The sequence below is a fragment of the Callithrix jacchus genome, chromosome 12 (assembly GCF_049354715.1).
Source record: "Callithrix jacchus isolate 240 chromosome 12, calJac240_pri, whole genome shotgun sequence".
Lineage (NCBI taxonomy): Eukaryota > Metazoa > Chordata > Mammalia > Primates > Cebidae > Callithrix > Callithrix jacchus.
In genome coordinates, this window is record NC_133513.1 from 28,559,533 (window position 1) to 28,576,842 (window position 17,310).

Sequence of the window (17,310 nt, forward strand, 5' to 3'; positions counted from 1 at the left end):
TGGTCAAATCCCATCTCTACTAAAAACACAAAAAAAATAGGTGGGCATGGCAGCATGCACCTGCAGTCCCAGCTACTCAGGAGGCTGAGGCATGAGAATCACTGGAATCTGGGAGGTGGCGGTTGCAGTGAGCCATGATTGCGCCACTGCACTCCAGCCTGCGCAACAGAATGAGACTGCCTCAAAAAAAAAAAAAAAAAAAAGGGACAAGGACACATTATAGAAGGCATTCCATGGCCAGACCAGGTTTCTCCAAAATATCTTTCTCTAAACATTTTATTTTATTTATTATGGGAAATTTCCGTCTTTTACAAAAGTAGAGAGACTAGGACAAAAAGCCCCATGTCACCATCCCAGCTTCAATACCTGTCAACTCAAGGCCAGTCTTGTCACCTCTACACCCCACTGTCCCTACTGCCATGAGGTTATTTTGAAACAAATCCCAGAATTGGACTTAAAATATGTTTTTCAGGGGTGTGTTCACCTGTTCAGAAAAGACAAATGGAAGGTTATTTCTTCCCAGAACCTGTGTCCTCACCCTCTGAGGCAGCTGGCTTTTTGCAGCATGAGAAGCAAACAGAAAATCCAGGAGGCCCTGACTTCCCCTCGCTGCTAACCCCTCTGACACTGTCTCCAGGGGCTCTGGCTGAGCTGAGGTTGGAGGGGGCGTCACTCAGACATTGCCCTCAGTGCACTGTCTCCAGGGGCTCTGGCTGAGCTGAGGTTGGAGGGGGCGTCACTCAGACATTGCCCTCAGTGCAGCGGCTTGAGCTCGTCAGCAGACACATCAAGACTGTCATGAAACAGAGAGCCTGGCACAGGCCCTCAGCAGAAATGAGGCTTCCAGGAATCCACCGCAGAGAGAACTGGTCGGGTCACAGCTGCCTCACTCTGGCTCACCACTCGGGCCTGATTCCAGGAATTCCACCCCAAGTCTCCTCCTCTAGGTCCGCTCTAATTAAGAAAGAAGCTCCCATATGAAGGCAAAGGAGAGGCACAGGATGCACCAGGGTCACCAGGAAGCCGGGTAGGGGGTGCTCCCCGGCAAAAAGCTGGGCTCTGGCTTCACACAGACCCGAATTCAAATCCCCACTCTGCCGCCTAGGTGCAATGGCTCATGCCTGTAATCCCAGCACCATGGGAGGACAAGGCGGGTGGATCGTGAGGTCAGGAGTTCAAGACCAGCCTGGCCAACATAGTGAAACCCCGTCTCTACTAAAAATACAAAAATTAGCTGGGCATGGTGGTGGGCACCTGTAATCTCAGCTACTTGGGAGGCTGAGGCAGGAGAATTGCTTGAACCCAGGAGGCAGAGGCAGAGGCTGCAGTGAGTGACAGAGTGAGACTCTGTCGCAAAAAAAAATTAAAAATTAAAAAATCGAATCCCCGCTGTACCACCTGCTAGCTGTGGAACTGGGAGTAAATAATTTTTTTTTATTTATTTGATTGGGTTCTTTTTGTTGTTGTTTGCTATTGAGATCGACCATTCCAGCCTTCCGGGTTGCCAGGAAGGCTAAATAAGGTCATGGGTATAAAACAAGACGTCTTCAGTTAGGATTTAGTTCAGGCAACATCTGCAAAGGGATCGGCTCGATGTTTTGACACTCACGCCCTCAACATCATTCATCACAGGTCTGGAGGCTCCCGTACAGGTGTCTAGGCTCAGAAGCCACAGGACGTGAGTTCGAATCCATCCTCTGCCTCCTCAAAGCCAAGTGATCTCAGGTGAGTGGCTTCACCTCTCTAAGCCTTTTCTTTGCTTGCCAGATGGAAATCAGAGCACCTCCCTTCCACGCTTGCAAAAAGGATTCAAACAAGCCAGGCACGGTGGCTCATGCTGGTAGTTTCAGCTACTAGGGAGGCTGAGGCAGGAGACTCATTTGAGCCCAGACTAGACAACATAGCAAGACTCAATTTTCTAAAAAGAAAGGCCAGATGCGGTGGCTCAGACCTGTAATCCCAGCACTTTGAGAGCTGAAATGGCTGGATCATCTGAGGTCAGGAGTTCGAGACCAGCCTGGCCAACATGGTGAAACCCCATCTCTACTAAAAACACAAAAACTAGCCAGACATGGTGGCAAGTGCCTATAATCCCAGCTATTCAGGAGGCTGAGGCAAGAGAATCACTTGAACCTGGGAAGTGGAGGTTGCAGTGAGCCACCAAGATCATCTCATTGCACTCCAGCCTGGGCGACAGAGTGAGACTCTGTCTCTAAAAGAAAAAAAGAGAGAGAGAAAGAGAATTGAAATGGAAGAGAGTGTGTGAAAATGCCTGCCCTGTGCTTGGCTCCACACGTAAGTGCTTTTAAAAAATTCCTTCCCTGGATCCTAAGTTAGAGACACATGCCACTCCTCCCAAGGAGAGCCCGGGCATCTTCCCAAGCCAGAAGCAGGAGGCTGTAATTCTGCAACTTCAGCCTGAGCAGGTGGGGGGAACCTGGCAGGGCCACAGGCAAAATCAAGGGGGGTGGCCAGAGGCAGATGCCCAATGCTGGCAGAAGGTGTGTAGAGTATTGAGTCTGCCAAGTTACCCTTGGCATGGATACTGGGCGCCCAGGTTGGCAGCAGAGATGTGGGCAACGAGATGGGAGGAGGGGGTCACCGAGGAGCCCAGCATCCTTGGCTGAATCACCGGATCCTGGGTCTGAGGATCGTGACTTAATTCCATAACCTGCCAGATGGTGTTGCTGAGGCTTCTGCGGAGTCAGTAGGTGGGGAGAAGTGGGGAAGGCAGGGTCAACAGAGAGCGGCAGAAGCACCAGTTTCACAAAGTCAGCCAACCAATAACACATGCTGACATGCATCACGCACACACCAACGTGTGTTCTAAGTGCTGTACGTGCATCAGCTGCTAATCTGCACGACAGCCTATGAGGCAGCTTCTATGACGGTGCCCATTTTACAGATGAAGAAACTGAGGCTGGCTGGGCACAGTGGCTCACACCTGTAATCCCAGCACTTTGGGAGGCTGAGGCAAGTGGATCACTTGAGTTCAGGAGTTCAAGACCAGCCTGGCCAACATGGTGAAACACTATCTCTACTAAAAATACAAAATTAGCCAGGCATGATGGCATGTGCCTGTAATTCCAGTTACTTGGGAGGCTGAGGCAGAAGAACCACTTGAACCTGGGAGTCAGAGGTAGCAGTGAGCCAAGATCAGGACACTGCACTCCAGCATAGGCAATAGAGTGAGACTCTATCTCAAAAGAAAGAAAGAAAAATAAAAAGAAACTGAGGCAGAGGGAGATTGAGTGAATTGCTTGTCTAACACCACACAGTTGGTGGAGCCAGGATCCCAGTCAAGACAGCTTGGCACAGAGCCTTTGGTCTGGCTACTCCTCTGTAGCACATCTTAGCAGAGTAGGCAGGTCCTAGTAAAACTCATTCCTTCTAAGGGAAGTCCCCCATGCCCTCCAGAGACCCCACACGTGTCAGGAGAACCCAGCAGCCTTCCAGACATGCCCAGCGAAGCAGACTCCAATCTGGCTGGTTCAAAGTTTGACTCTGGTTCTGAGACCCAGATTCTACAAGCAGCGAAGGTTTTTGGCAGGTGCACAGTTAATTTTCTTTATAGCTGGGTGCTTTCAACTTGCCAGGTGGGCAGAGGAGAATCAGTCCTGGTCCCCCAACAAATTCAGCCAATGGGAAATGATTTTCACTGTTAGGCAAGGGCAAGAGTTCACACACCTTCGTTGGCTAGATTCAAGGAATTCAGCTAGGGGAAAAAATGCCAACAGATCTTGTGTGAAGCTTCTCCCCTTGCTATCCGGGCTGGCGGCAGAGCATTGGCAAGCACTTCCTTGGATTCTCTGGAGGCCTCTGCCAGTTCAACTGACGGGGCAGCAGATGGCACACACTTCTCTGCTGATGATATTTTGATTTATTTATCTCTTACAGATGGTACCATGCCTTGATTTCTGGCAGGAGCCCAAAATGCAGGTCAACTTTCTGGGGATAATCGTTTCTACAAGTGGATGAACTACTGAAGACGAAAGCCCTGCCTGGCACCACGAATGCAACGCCATGGCCTCCAGAGGCCATGCTTGGGCATCGGGGCATCGTGGATAAATCAAGAGAAGAATTTTGTTCTCAAGAATGTTAAAGCTGAAGAAGCCAAATGCTTATCTAAAATTAGAATTATAGTGATTAAATGTAAGAGATTTAAATTCACAGAGTCCTGAGTTCAAGTCCCAGCTCTGCCACGTACCAGCTCCATGATCCAGGGGTCAGACTCTCTAGGTCTTAGTTTCCACATCTGTAAACTGGGTATAATTGTCACCTGTACCACATAAGGTGGTATCCACCAAAAGAAGTGATACTGCTTTGGTAGTATAGAGTTATGGCTAAGAAGTAGCTGCCCTGGCTCATGCCTGTAATCCCAGCACTTTAGGAGGCTGGGGAGGAAGAATCACTTGAGGCCAGGAATTTGAGACAGTCTGGGCATCATGGCAAGACCTTGTCTCTACAAAAAATTAAAAATGGGCCGGGTGCAGTGGCTCACACCTGTAACCCCAGCACTTTGGGAAACCAAGGCGGGCAGATCACGAGGTCCAAAGATCGAGATCACCCTGGCCAACATGGTAAAACCCCATCTCTACTAAAAAGAAATACAAAAATTAGCTGGGTGTGGTGACTCATGCCTGTAGTCCCAGCTACTTGGGAGGCTGAGGCAGGAGAATTGCTTGAAGCTGAGAGGCAGAGGTTGCAGTGAGCCAAGATCATGCCACTGCACTCCAGCCTCGCGACAGAGCGAGACTGTCTCAAAAAAAAAAAAAAAATTAAAAATGACTTGATGTGGTGACACACACCTATAGCCCTCCAACTCAAAAGGCTGTGGTGGGAGGATTACTTGAGCCCAGGAGTTCAAGGCTGCAGTGAGCTATGATTGTGCCATTGCACTCAGCCCAGCCAGGTACAAGATTTCCCGGCATCCCTTGCATCCCAATGGGATCATGTAACCTGTGGGTCACGTGACTAGTTCCCACCAATAGGATGTGTGTATGCGTGAAGTGGGGCACTTCCTGGGGTGGGCGCTTATGAAATGGGTGTACCATCTTTTTCTTCCTCCACGAAGATGCAAAGGGCTCTAAGACCCTACGAAATGGTACAGCTACAGTTTGGAAGTTGCTAGTCCCCTGGGTTAGTCCATTTTGTGTTGCTATAAAGGAATACCTGAAATTGGGTAATTTATAGAGAATGAGGTTTACTTGGCTCATGGCTCTGCAGGCTGTACAAGCATGGTATCAGCATCTGCTCTGCTTCTGCTGAGGCCTCAGGAAGCTTTTATTCATGTTGGAAGGTGAAGGGGGAGTAGACGTATCACATGGTGGGAGTGAGAGCAAGAGAGAGGAGAGGGAGGAGTTCCCAGTTTCTTTAACAACCAGAACTTGCATAAACTCATTGCTGTGGGCAGGGCACCAAGTCATTTATAAGTCACTCCTATGACCCAAACACCTCCTACCTGCCCCACCTCCAACATGGGGACCACATTTCAACATGAGATTTGGAGGGGACAAATTACAAAACCATATCATCCCAAAACCCTATGTAGAGTAGAACTACCATCCTCCAGGACCACCTGTACTGACATGTTACATGAGCAGGAAATAAACTCCTATTGCTAGCTGGACACAGTGGTTCACACCTGTAATCCCAGCACTTTGAGAGGGTGAAGCAGGAGGATCACTTGAGTACAGGAGTTTGAAACCAGCCTGGACAACATGGTGAAACCCTGTATCTAGTGAAAATACAAAAATTAGCTGGGCGTGGTGGTGTATGCCTGTAGTCCCAGCTACTCAGGAGGCTAAGGCAGGAGGATCACTTGAGCTCTGGAGTTTGAGGCTGCAGTGAGCTGTGATCGTGTCACTTCATTCCAGTCTGGGGAACAGAGCAAGACCCTGTCTCAAAAAAATAAAAGAAAATATAGTTCTTCTGTTACTCTATTGACATTTCAGGGTTCACTTGTTACAGCAGCTAGTGCTGCCCTTTGCATAGGGCAGCTAGAGATAAACGAGGTAATATATGTGAAGCATGTGATGCAGGACAAGGACTCAGCTTCAGGGAAGCTCGATAAATAAAAGAATTGGGATGTTTTTTAATGTCATCCCATATGTTTGGTTTGGTTTAAAGCAAGGCAAATAATTTTCCCCATACCTCAGTCTTATTTCTGCCCCCCCCCCCGACCTTTAAAAAAAAAACGGAATCTCACTCTGTTGCCCAGGCTGGAGTACAGTAGTGTGATCCTGGCTCACTACAACCTCCATTTCCCGGGTTCAAGCAATTCTCCTGCCTCAGCCCCCTGAGTAGCTGGGTTTACAGGCGCATGCCACTATGCCCAGCTAATTTTTGTATTTTTACTAGAGATGGGGTTTCATCACATTGGTCAGGCTAGTCTTGAACTCCTGATGTCGGGATCTGCCCACCTCGGACTCCCAAAGTGCTGGGATTACAGGCGTGAGCCACCGCGCCCCGCCTTTTTCTAAATATAGAGATGAGGTCTCACTATGTTACCCAGGCTGATCTCAAACTCCTAGGCTCAAGCGATCCTCCCTCCTCAGTCGTCCTATCTCATTCTCCAAGAGCATTCTTTGAAAGAGAAATCAAAATGGGGGGCAGGGATATTAGGGAGTTTTTTGGAGGCATACTATGGCTGACACTGTGAGACTGTGGCCCACAATTATCTGCATCTCAGCTTGCAAGAAAACAGCTGTTGCATGGCGAGAGTGACGCCATCTTGAAGTAAAATTGCCATGATGACCAGCGTTTCACTCCTGCAGCAAGATCTTTAAACGTCTGTGGCATAAATAACCCCTCACAGAGAAACAATGCCCACAGCATAGACAACCCTCATCACCATGCTTACTAGCATCCTCATGATGCTGGTCATGAGTTTTGCAAGAAAGTCTGAAGCGTGACCAGCTACTCATGTTTTATCCTAAAATTTGCTAGTGAAATGAAAGTTTTTGGAGGTCAGTGCAGAAATCCACTGTCGCATGGCCTCAAGACACCACTTCTGTTCCTAAGTCCCTGTGAATGTTTCTCTCTGAGAAACAGGATTTGTCAGGCCTTCTACGGCCATATAGCCTGTAGAAGCATGAGCCAAATAAACCTTTCTTCTTTGTAAATTACCCAGCTCCCTCCACCCTTGAAGGTGGGTTTGTATAGACTGCTCGCTGTAGAATGTGTAGCAATCCAGCCAGGAGCTGAGAGACCAAGAAATGGACAGAGGGAATGAAGCCTCCATGGGGGACATCCCAGGGTACCCAGCCACTTCTATGTGGAGCAGTGCAGTCACGTTTTGGACACTTTTGGACCACGATGTGAGTATGAGAATGCCCCAAAAATGCCAGGATCAGCGCTTCTGTGGGCTGCCCATTGGATGACAGAAGTCCAGCTAGCAACAGATGCAAAAGTAAAATGGCTTGAGGCAGAATTATAACTGGAAAGAAGATTTTTTTTTTTAGAGCTCTACAATCAGAAGTCAGCTTAATTAAAAGCTAATGTTCAGGCCATAATTTTTTTCAAGATGGGGAAGGCCTTTATCCTGTTTCTGGCATTTTTTTTCAGTTAACTGAAACACCTTTATAAAAATTATGTTTGATCCCCCTGTTTGGTGTCTTGCTTTTCAGTATAATTTTTATTTTTTTTCCTTTTTTTTTTTTTTTTTTGAGACAGCATCTCACTCTGTCACTTAGGCTTGAGTGCAGTGGCACAATCATGGCTCACTGCAGCCTTGACCTCCCAGGATCAAAGTATCCTCCTGCCTTGGTCTCCAGAGTAGCTGGGACTACAGGCACATGCCACCATGCCCAGCTAATTTTTGTATTTCTTGTAGAGATGGGGTTTTGCCATGTTGGCCAAGATGGTCTCAAACTCCTGGCCTCAAGCGATCTTCCCGCTCCAGCCTCCCTAAATACTGGGATTACAGGCATGAGCCCCTGTGCCTGGGTTTTGTTAGCGTGATTTTTGCTCTTGCTCTTCCATTTCCTTCCACTTCTGCTCCTCCTTCCTTTTGCCATCTTTGATGCTACATAAATGAATCTAGAGGAGACTTCCTGTGCCCCTGAGACCCTGATAGAGTCTGGATGTTTGTCCCCTCCAAATCTCATGTTGAAATGTGACCTCTACTGTTGAAGGTGGGGACTGATGGCAGGTGTCTGGGTCATGGGGCTAGATTCCTCATGAATAGCTTGGTTCCATCCTCATGGTAATGAGGGAGTTCTCGCCGTTAGTTCATTCAAGAGCTGGTTGTTTAAAATGAGCCCATACCTCCTCCCCTTTTTCTCTTGCTCCCTCTCTGACCACGGGCCATGCTGGCTTCCCCTTCACCATCCGCCATGATTGGAAGCTTCCTGTGTTCTCACCAGAAGCAGAAGCTAACACAGTGCCTTCCGTATAGCCTGTAGACACATGAGCCAAATAAACCTTTTTCTTTGTAAATTACCCAGTCTTGGCTGGGCACGGTAGCTCACACCTATAATCCCAGCACTTTGGGAGGCCAAGATGGGCAGATCATCGGAGATCAGTCAGGACTTTGAGATCGGCCTGACCAACATGGTGAAATCCCGTCTCTACTAAAAATACAAAGTTAGCCAGACATGGTGGCACATGACTGTAATCGTAGCTACTGGGGTGGCTGAGGCAGGAGAATCACTTGGACCCAGGAGGCAGAGGTTGTGGTGAGCCGAGATCACGCCATTGCACTCCAGCCTGGGCAACAGAGCAAAATTCCGTCTAAAAAAAAAAAAAACCAGTCTCAGCTATTTAATTATAGCAACATAAACAAACTAACACAACTCCTTGAGGAACACAGGAAAAGATGCCACTCACCCCCTTTTTGGGGTCTTCTGCCTTCCTTGTGGAGTCCCAAGAGTCATAGGAAGGTTTCTCTGGGGTCTAAACCTCTACTTTTTTGCATTGCTTTCCGTGATCTCTTAGGCTTTCGGGAGTACCAGGGATTACTTAGTACTGTGACAGAATATGACCTTTGCGTGTGCCATGGCTGACAAGTCACTGATGAGGGCTGCCATTTTGGGGGTGGCTGACAGTGTTTACAATGAGTGTTATTGCTGCAGGGAGATGACTTATTTCTTTGCATATTTAGCTAAGAAAAGTGTCATTTGGCCAGGCACAATGGCTCATGCCTGTAATCTCAGCACTTTGGGAGGCTGAGGCAGGTAGATCTCTCGAGGCCAGGAGCTCAAGACCAGCCTGGAAAATAGTGAAACCCCATCTCTACTGAAAATACAAAAATTAGCCGGACGTGGTGGTGCGTGCATGTAATTCCAGCTACTTTGGAGGCTGAGGCAGGAGAATGAGAGTCACTTGAACTCGGAAGGTGGAGGCTGCAGTAAGCTGAGACCGCACCACTGCACTCCAGCCTGGGCGACAGAGCGAGACTCCGTATCAAAGAAAGAAAGAAAGAAAAGTGTGATTTAGATACCTAGAGGCTGGAAACACTTGAGACCGAGGGATATGACTCTCGTGGGGAATGGGCTGATCACGAAGTGAGTCACTGGCGCGGGGTTTTCCACCAGCCTTGGGGGAATGTTCTTGCAGTGGGGTACACTGTCCTTTGCACTGTTCGTGGTGCTTCTTTCTTTGAGGGGACCAAGGATCCAGTATAAAAATGGGACCTTGATTTGGGGACACCTAAGCGCGCTGCCTTCCAGCTGCACCTGCTTTCCACATTTGCAAGTACGAGACCCTGGAAGCTGGAAATCCTTCTCTGATCCTATTTGCTAATGGGCTCCACCCTGAGCTCCGTGATTCAGTTGGAAGATGGACACTAACTTAGAAGCTAACCATCTACATGAAATTGGTCTCAGGCCACGCGCGGTGGCTCACGCCTGTAATCCCAACACTTTGGGAAGCCAAGGTGGGTGGATCACCTGAGGTCAGGAGTTCAAAACCAGCCTGGCCAACATGGTAAAACCCCGTCTCTACTAACAATACAAAAATTAAACAGGCGTGGTGGCGGGCACCTGTAATCCCAGCTACTCGGGAGGCTGAGACACAAGAATCTCTTGAACACAGAAGGCGGAGGTTGCAGCGACAGGAGATTGTTCCACTGCACTCCAGCCTGGGAAACGAAGGTGAAATAATGTCTCCAAAAAAATAATTAATTAAATTGATATCCTTATAAAGTTCTGTGGTGAATTCCTACGGTTGTGTGTTACTTTGGCATCCATTTTTAATCTTTTTCTAACTCATTAAATGAAACTCCTTTAAAAATAAAGTTTAAATTCACACTCCATGCTTGGAGATGTAATTTTACTGCCTTGTTGTCTCTAAAACTCTGTAAGGACTTTGGCCACGTGGGACAGATAAACTTTAATTTGTTCCATTTATAATATTTGAATCCAGATGTCTTTATTTTATTTTATTTTTTGAGACCAAGCCTTGCTCTGTCACCCAGGCTGCAGTGGCATGATATCAGTTCATTGCAAACTCCGCCTCCCAGGTTCAAGCAATTCTCCTGCCTCAGCCTCTTAAGTAGCTGGAATTACAGGCACTTGCCACCACACCTGGCTAATTTTTGTATTTTTACAAAATTAGAGATAGGGTTTTACTATGTTGGCCAGGCTGGTCTCGAACTCCTGACCTCAAGTGATCCTCCCACCTTGGCCTCCCAAACTGCTGGGATTACAGACATAAGCCACCATGCCCAGCCCTAACTGTCCTTTCAAACTAGTGAGTTGTGGCCGGTAAAATGGCTAATGTCTGTAATCCCAACACTTTGGAAGGCCAAGGCAGGAGGATAGCCTGAGACTAAGAGTTCAAGCCCAGCCTGGGCAACAGAATGAGACCCCATCTCTATATTTTAAAAAATAAAATAAAAGTAAATTAGTGAGTTTTACCTGTTTCGTGGCTAAAATTTGTAAATCAAAGCTATGAAATCTTTACCTGTCTGTATTTTATGTATACTTATAATAGGTCTGCTTGTATATTGTCTACATGGTACCAAATGGACTTAGAAATAAGCGAGTGCTCGTAAGTTACTGAGTTCAAATATTTTTCAAGTTCACATGACTTTAGCAATCCTTCGTACATAAAATTAGTGACCACACACGGTGTCTCATGCCTGTAATCCAAGCACTTTGAGAGGCCAACGTGGGTGGATCACCTGAGGTCAGGGGTTCGAGACCAGCCTGGCCAACATAGTGAAACCCTGTCTCTACTAAAAATACAAAAATTAGCTGGGCGTGGTGGCAGGTGCCAGTAATCCTAGCTACTCGGGAGGCTGAGGCAGGAGAATCACTTGAACCCAGGAGGCAGAGGCTGCAGTGAGCAGAGATCGCACCAGTGCACTCCAGCCTGGGTGACAAGCATGAACTCCATTAAAAAAAAAAAAAAGTGTTCATAAAATAAAATAGAAATGTCTTCAGAATTATTGGTATTAAAAATAATGCAGACACCTTTTCCTGGGTCTATGGTCAGATGGGTTTAGGCCATCTCTGCTGGATGTTTTAAGGTTATAAAACTGTTGCTGCTGTCTGTGAATTTATGTCTTAGAGCCGTTTGATTCTAGACCATAACTCAACAGCCATGGTGAGGCCTGGGGACAAATGTGGAGGTCTCCCTGCCCCTGCTGTGTCCTCTGGCTGTGCTGGGAAGGGTCAGACATTATCTTCACAGCTCTGTCTTCTGCCCTGAGCTTAATAGTTGGTGTGTAAATTCTGGACACAGACAAGCCCTCCCTTTCATTGCCATCCCTGGGTGTCACGTGGGTACTTGAGACCCAGAATAATGGGGAAAACCATTAGAAAGCATACCTGTGTCAGAGTTTCAAATTCCTTTCAGTAATTTCAGACCTTAAAGTCATGTCACCTTAAATGAAGTAACAGATCATTGGAAAATGTCTGAGTCATTTCTAGGTAAAATACTGGAATGTTAACTTTTAGACACAAGTTTAAGTTTATGTTCTTTGGAATCTTATGTTAGATGGTATAGAAAAGCTAAATATAGTTATATCTGTTAATAAAAAAATTAAGGAAGCATCTTTCTGAAAAATTACAAAATGCTTTCCATCTCTAAGTATGGCTATAAGACAATTCAAAATTCCTTCCTTCCTGGGTTTTTCACTGAAAATTAAGGTTACTAAGAGTTAAAATTATAGTTAATACATGTAATTTAAACTACTAGATATAAGAGAAACAATTCTATATACAAGTATATAAAGAAAGCAAAATGTATTTTAGGCGAAGAAATGTTATTAAAAAGACATGAAGACGTGGTTTTTGCTGAAGGAAAAGTAATTTTTTCTAGTTTAGAGGTTATTTAAAGGTTGTTTCAAAATGAGGGAGAAACGGTACAGATAAAACTAAATGAATCTCAAAGTTGAGGTAAGAAAAAAGTAGAAAAAAATCTTCTAAGCAGTTATAAAGGATTTGTGGGAATCTTATCTGTGTGGTCCAAAGCTGACTGAGATTGGGCGGATTTGTTTATAAGGTTTTACTAAAATTAGCTTTTGCATTGATAATACACTAACATAAAAGTAAATTTCCATTTTCTTTTTTAAACAAGAATTTATGTCATATTAATGAGAGATAAAAAAAATTTTTGTGTACCTTTTGAATCAACTGCAATTTAAGACAAAAAGGAGAGAAGGAGACGGTTTCATGCTGTCTTTATTAGGTCTCTCTATCAGAGTAAAGGTTTTTGCTTTTTGCAATCTTCGAGTTATCACTTTGGCTAAATGATTATGATTTTGCAGTCACCCAGCATCCTCTTTTGATAAAGTGTTTTAAAGCTCCCTTACCTTCATATCAAGGTTTTAAACCTTTGATATTTGACATACTTCCCAAAAGCAAATATCAAATTCTAACCTTAAGTCTTTTTGACCCAAACTAACTTGGACATAACAAATAGGGTCCCTGAAAGGCCAAGAAAAAAATTTTTGTCTTATTTGTTATGTTAGAATTCTATGGGCCAAGCACAGACAGAGAGACTTACACCTGTAATCCCAGCACTTTGGAAGGCCAAGGCAGGCAGATCAACTGAGGTCAGGAGTTCGAGACCAGCCTGGCCAGCATGTTAAAACCCCATCTCTACTATAACTATAAAAATTAACCAGGCATGGTGGCACACGCCTGTAGTCCCAGCTACTTGAGAGGCTGAGGCACAAGAATCGCTTGAACCCAGGAGGCGGAGGTTGCAGTGAGCCGAAGTCACACCACTGCACTCCAGCCTGGGCAACAGAGTGAGACTCAGTCTAATATATATATATATATATAATATGGGAAACATTGTCAAATAAGAAATGGCGTTTAACTTTCTTTGAGTTGTATTTGTATAAATGTATTATTAATATGTGTTCCAAATTGTAGATCTGATATGTCTTGGTATATGCAGCTAATTGCTTTATTCTGATTCTTTTTCCTAAAAGCTTTCTGCAGATCCTAAAGGGCTGTGTCTTTGCGGAAATTCATGGAAAGGACCCTGACAAGTCATCCTGAATAACAGGTTTCTGATCACTTTGGAGATGATACCGTTAGGCGACTGGAAACTTCCAGAGCTCTTAATTAGCTGATGTGTTTATGAGGATTGTTAACACAACATCAAACAGAAAAAGAATGAATCACAGGTGCCTGAACTAGTAAAGGGCTGAAATCATTTTTATGACTTTTGTTTGAACCGTTGCTGTTTTTTTTGTTTTCTTTTTCAGAGTCAAAAAATTTTTTCCTTTTGAGCTCTATATAGTGGCTGCAATTAAGCAAAGTATACACTTGTGAGTAAAATTGAGATACTTACTTTTCTCTCTAATTTCTCCATAGTTGGAAACTATTTACGAATATTCTTATTTTATTGCCATGTGGTTATTAACATACATTCGCTAAGAATGTGTTTTCTTTTGCCACAGGACACATTGGAGATACTGGTTATTATGCCAAGGTTTTGACTAGAATGGCATATTTTTAGATATGACCATTCTGTTTTAAGGAGTTGAGGTTGACTTGATGGAGACAATAAAAGGTCCCCTGTTAAGACTTGCCTAGCTCCTTGTCTTAGGTTGGGCGCCCTTGCAAGATTCCCGACCTGTGATAAATAAAGAATGTCACTTTCTAGCAGGTCCAGGAACCTCAAGGTATTTTGGGATCTCAAGAACAGAAGAATTCACCCAATTCCTACAGGTATTTCAGGTACATTTTGGTGCTGAATCCGTGACTTGGCTTCCTAAATCCAGACCTTTACAAGTCTAATCCAAAATTCCTTATGTACGTTCAAGCAAAGCCAACTTAAAAAGAGTCTATGTGGTCAATTGCTAGTCTTGCTCCACTTCATGCAAGTAATCGGGCCAAGTATAGTCAGGCTAAAACTTATTTTGCAAATAACTGGATTTTATTATGATTTTTCTTTGGTAGAAAAGGGGAAGTGGAGACAGAAAAACTATCTTTCAGAAGAAAACTATAACACGTGTGTTATTAGATTCCAGCCTTGATCATTGTTTCTGAGCTTTTATTATTTGCCTACAATTTGGACTGAATCCTGAATCATTTCCTGGCTACGAGAAGTCTCTAAAGAAGAGCTGAGTGCTGAGTTTTAATTTTCTTAGTGATGTTTGTAGTTTGCTCCCTGATGAATGCCTCTCTTTTTCTTTTTCATTCTGGCATACAAAGACTCTTTTTGATTATAGTATTTGTGTGCATTATATTTCTTTTTCTTTCTTTTTTTCTTTTTTTTTTTTTTTTGAGACAGAGTCTCACTCTGTCGCCCTGGCTGGAGTGCAATGCAAGATCTTGGCTCACTGCAACCTCTGCCCCCCAGTTCAAGCGATTCTCCTGCCTCAGCCTCCTCCATAGCTGCAGTTACAGGCATGCACCACTACACCCAGCTAACTTTTGTATTTTTAGTAGGGACATGGTTTCACCATGTTGGTCAGGCTGGTCTCAAACTCCTGACCTCAGGTTATCCACACACCTCAGCCTCCCAAACTGCTGGGATTAACGGCATGAGCCACTGTGCCTGGCCTATATTTCTACTATTTAAATTATGAATGCCATGCATCTCTCACTGTTTTACTTCTGAGAAAACCAAAATCATGGTATTCCAAAGACTAGAGATTATTCAACAAAGGCTGCGAATCTTCCTTGTATGGAATCCCACTGGGCCCAATCTATTTCTTATTGCCAACGCACTGCTGATGAAGCTATACCATACCAAGCGTCCTCCCTCTCGACCCAGGGACTATCCCAGAAGAGGTGGGTAAGTGAGATTCAAGGGCAAGTTAGGGGTGGAGTGTAGGAAAACAGCCTGTTGCATGGCAAGAGTGATGCCATCTTGAAGCGACACCCCCATGATGATGGATATTCAATTCCTGCAGCAATGTTTTTAAGCAATGCCTGTGGCACAGAGAACCCCTCATCAAGATGCTTATCTAACCTCTCTATTGGTCATGAGTTTCGAAAGAAAGCCTGAGATGTGACCAGCTATGCATGTTTTACGCTAAAAGCTTGCTACATAAAGGATATTTCCAACTGGGCACGGTGACTCACACCTGTAATCCCAGCACTTTGGGAGGCCAAGGCAAGTGGATCACCTGAAGTCAGTTCGAGACCAGCCTGGCCAACATGGTGAAACCCTGTCTCTACTAAAACTACAAAAAATTAGTCAGGTATGGTGGCATGTGTCTGTAATCCCAGTTACTCGGGAGGCTAAGGCAGGAGAATCACTTGAACCCATGAGGCTGAGGTTGCAGTGAGCTGAGATCACACCATTGCACTCCAGCCTGGGCAACAAGAGTGAAACTCCATCTCGAAGAAAAAAAAGATATTTTCTGGAGGTTGGGTGCAGGGATCCCCTGTCTCTCAGCTGCCAGATATGGCACTTCGGTTAGTAAGTTCCTATTGATTTTTTTTTCCGAGAAGCTGGATTTGGGAGCCTCGTTCTCTGGCCTCTCAGCTCCCTTGGCCTTTGAGGATGGGTTTGCATAGACCTGCTCACTGCAAAACACAGTTCTTCTTCTGTCCTCCCTTGACATACAATTATCCAGCTCTGCTAGAGACGGAAGCAGGAATTTAGGGATCACGGAGTCCACCACACTCAGTTTCCAGATACAGAAACCAAGGCCCAGGGAGGGCCTTGGGTGACTTGAGATCTCATCATGAGTCAGATATTAAGCTGAAGTTGGGACCCACATCCTCTACCTTATAATCTCGAAGAAGGTATGGGAGGATGAGGTCCCCACAGTCCCTGCCTACAGAAAATCATAACAGCTAATGTTTCTTGAGAACTTATTATGTGCCAGGAGTTATTTAAATGTTTATGTATCTAATTCTCATGGTAACTATATGAAAGAGGTACTATTGTTATGCCTAGTTTTGAATGAAGAAGCAGACGTACAGTGAGGTTTCACACCTGAGTCTGGATATTCCAACCCAAGCACTCTAACTCCAGAGTTTCCACTTTCTTTCTTTCTTTCTTTTTTGTTAAGACAGAGTCTTGCTCTGTCATCTAGGCCAGAGTTCAATGGTGAGATCTCAGCTCACTGCAACCTCCACCTCCCAGGCTCAAGTGATTCTCCTGCCTCAGCCTCCCAAGTAGCTGGGACTACAGGCACACGCCATCATGCCCAGCTAATTTATTGTGTTTTTAGTAAAGATAGGATTTCACCATGTTGCCGAAGCTGGTCTCAAACTCCTGAACTCAGGTACTCTGCCAACCTCAGCCTCCCAAAGTGCTGGGATTACAGGTGAGAGTCACCATGCCTGGCCCAGAGTCCCCACTTTCAATCACATTTGGAGGAATGCAGTTTGTAGGATGGATTTTATCTATTCTGCTGCACTCCAGAGAGCAGAACCAGGTTCAACAGCTCCAAGGAGCAGGACTCTGCCCAATACAATCAAAGAATGGCCCAGCCTCAAAAAAAGTCTCTTTGCAATGGCATTAAACTTTGCAATGGTGTAAATGAGAGGGGAGAAAGGGAAGCGGCTGGTCAGGCAGGCGGTTAGGATGGGCCCTTCATTTAATTATTTCAAACAAAAGAACAGCCTGCAGGTACTGATAAGGAAACTTGCACATGGGAGCTTGCCTGAGACATGCCCACAGCTGCACAGATAAGAAAGACAACACAGGTAACTTGCCCAGACAGGCGCACAAGGGGAAATTCTGTCCCCTGACACATGTACAGTAAGGGAGACAAAGCAATATGGAGTAACTCAAGCTAAGGACCCACATGCGCACTAGGGGGACGGGATGGAGTACCAGAAATTCACACCTTATGCAAATGAGACACCCAGCCCTCATCCATCTCGTCTAAAAGCCTTTGCATTCAACTGTAAAAACGGCCACCCTCTTCCAGGCCCTTTCTAC

At 45.3% G+C, this 17,310-nt stretch overlaps 1 protein-coding gene and 1 long non-coding RNA gene across 6 annotated transcripts in view; one reads left to right on the forward strand and one right to left on the reverse strand.

Moving 5' to 3' along the window:
• GSG1L (GSG1 like) overlaps nucleotides 1-17,310 on the reverse strand; it is a 279,871-nt gene that overhangs the window by 189,399 nt on the left and 73,162 nt on the right. The gene's annotated exons all lie outside the window — the stretch shown is intronic.
• On the forward strand, nucleotides 996-4,170 carry LOC128929250 (uncharacterized). Its single transcript, XR_008475391.1, has 2 exons — nucleotides 996-1,725; nucleotides 3,898-4,170. It is a non-coding gene; the product is annotated as an uncharacterized LOC128929250 (long non-coding RNA).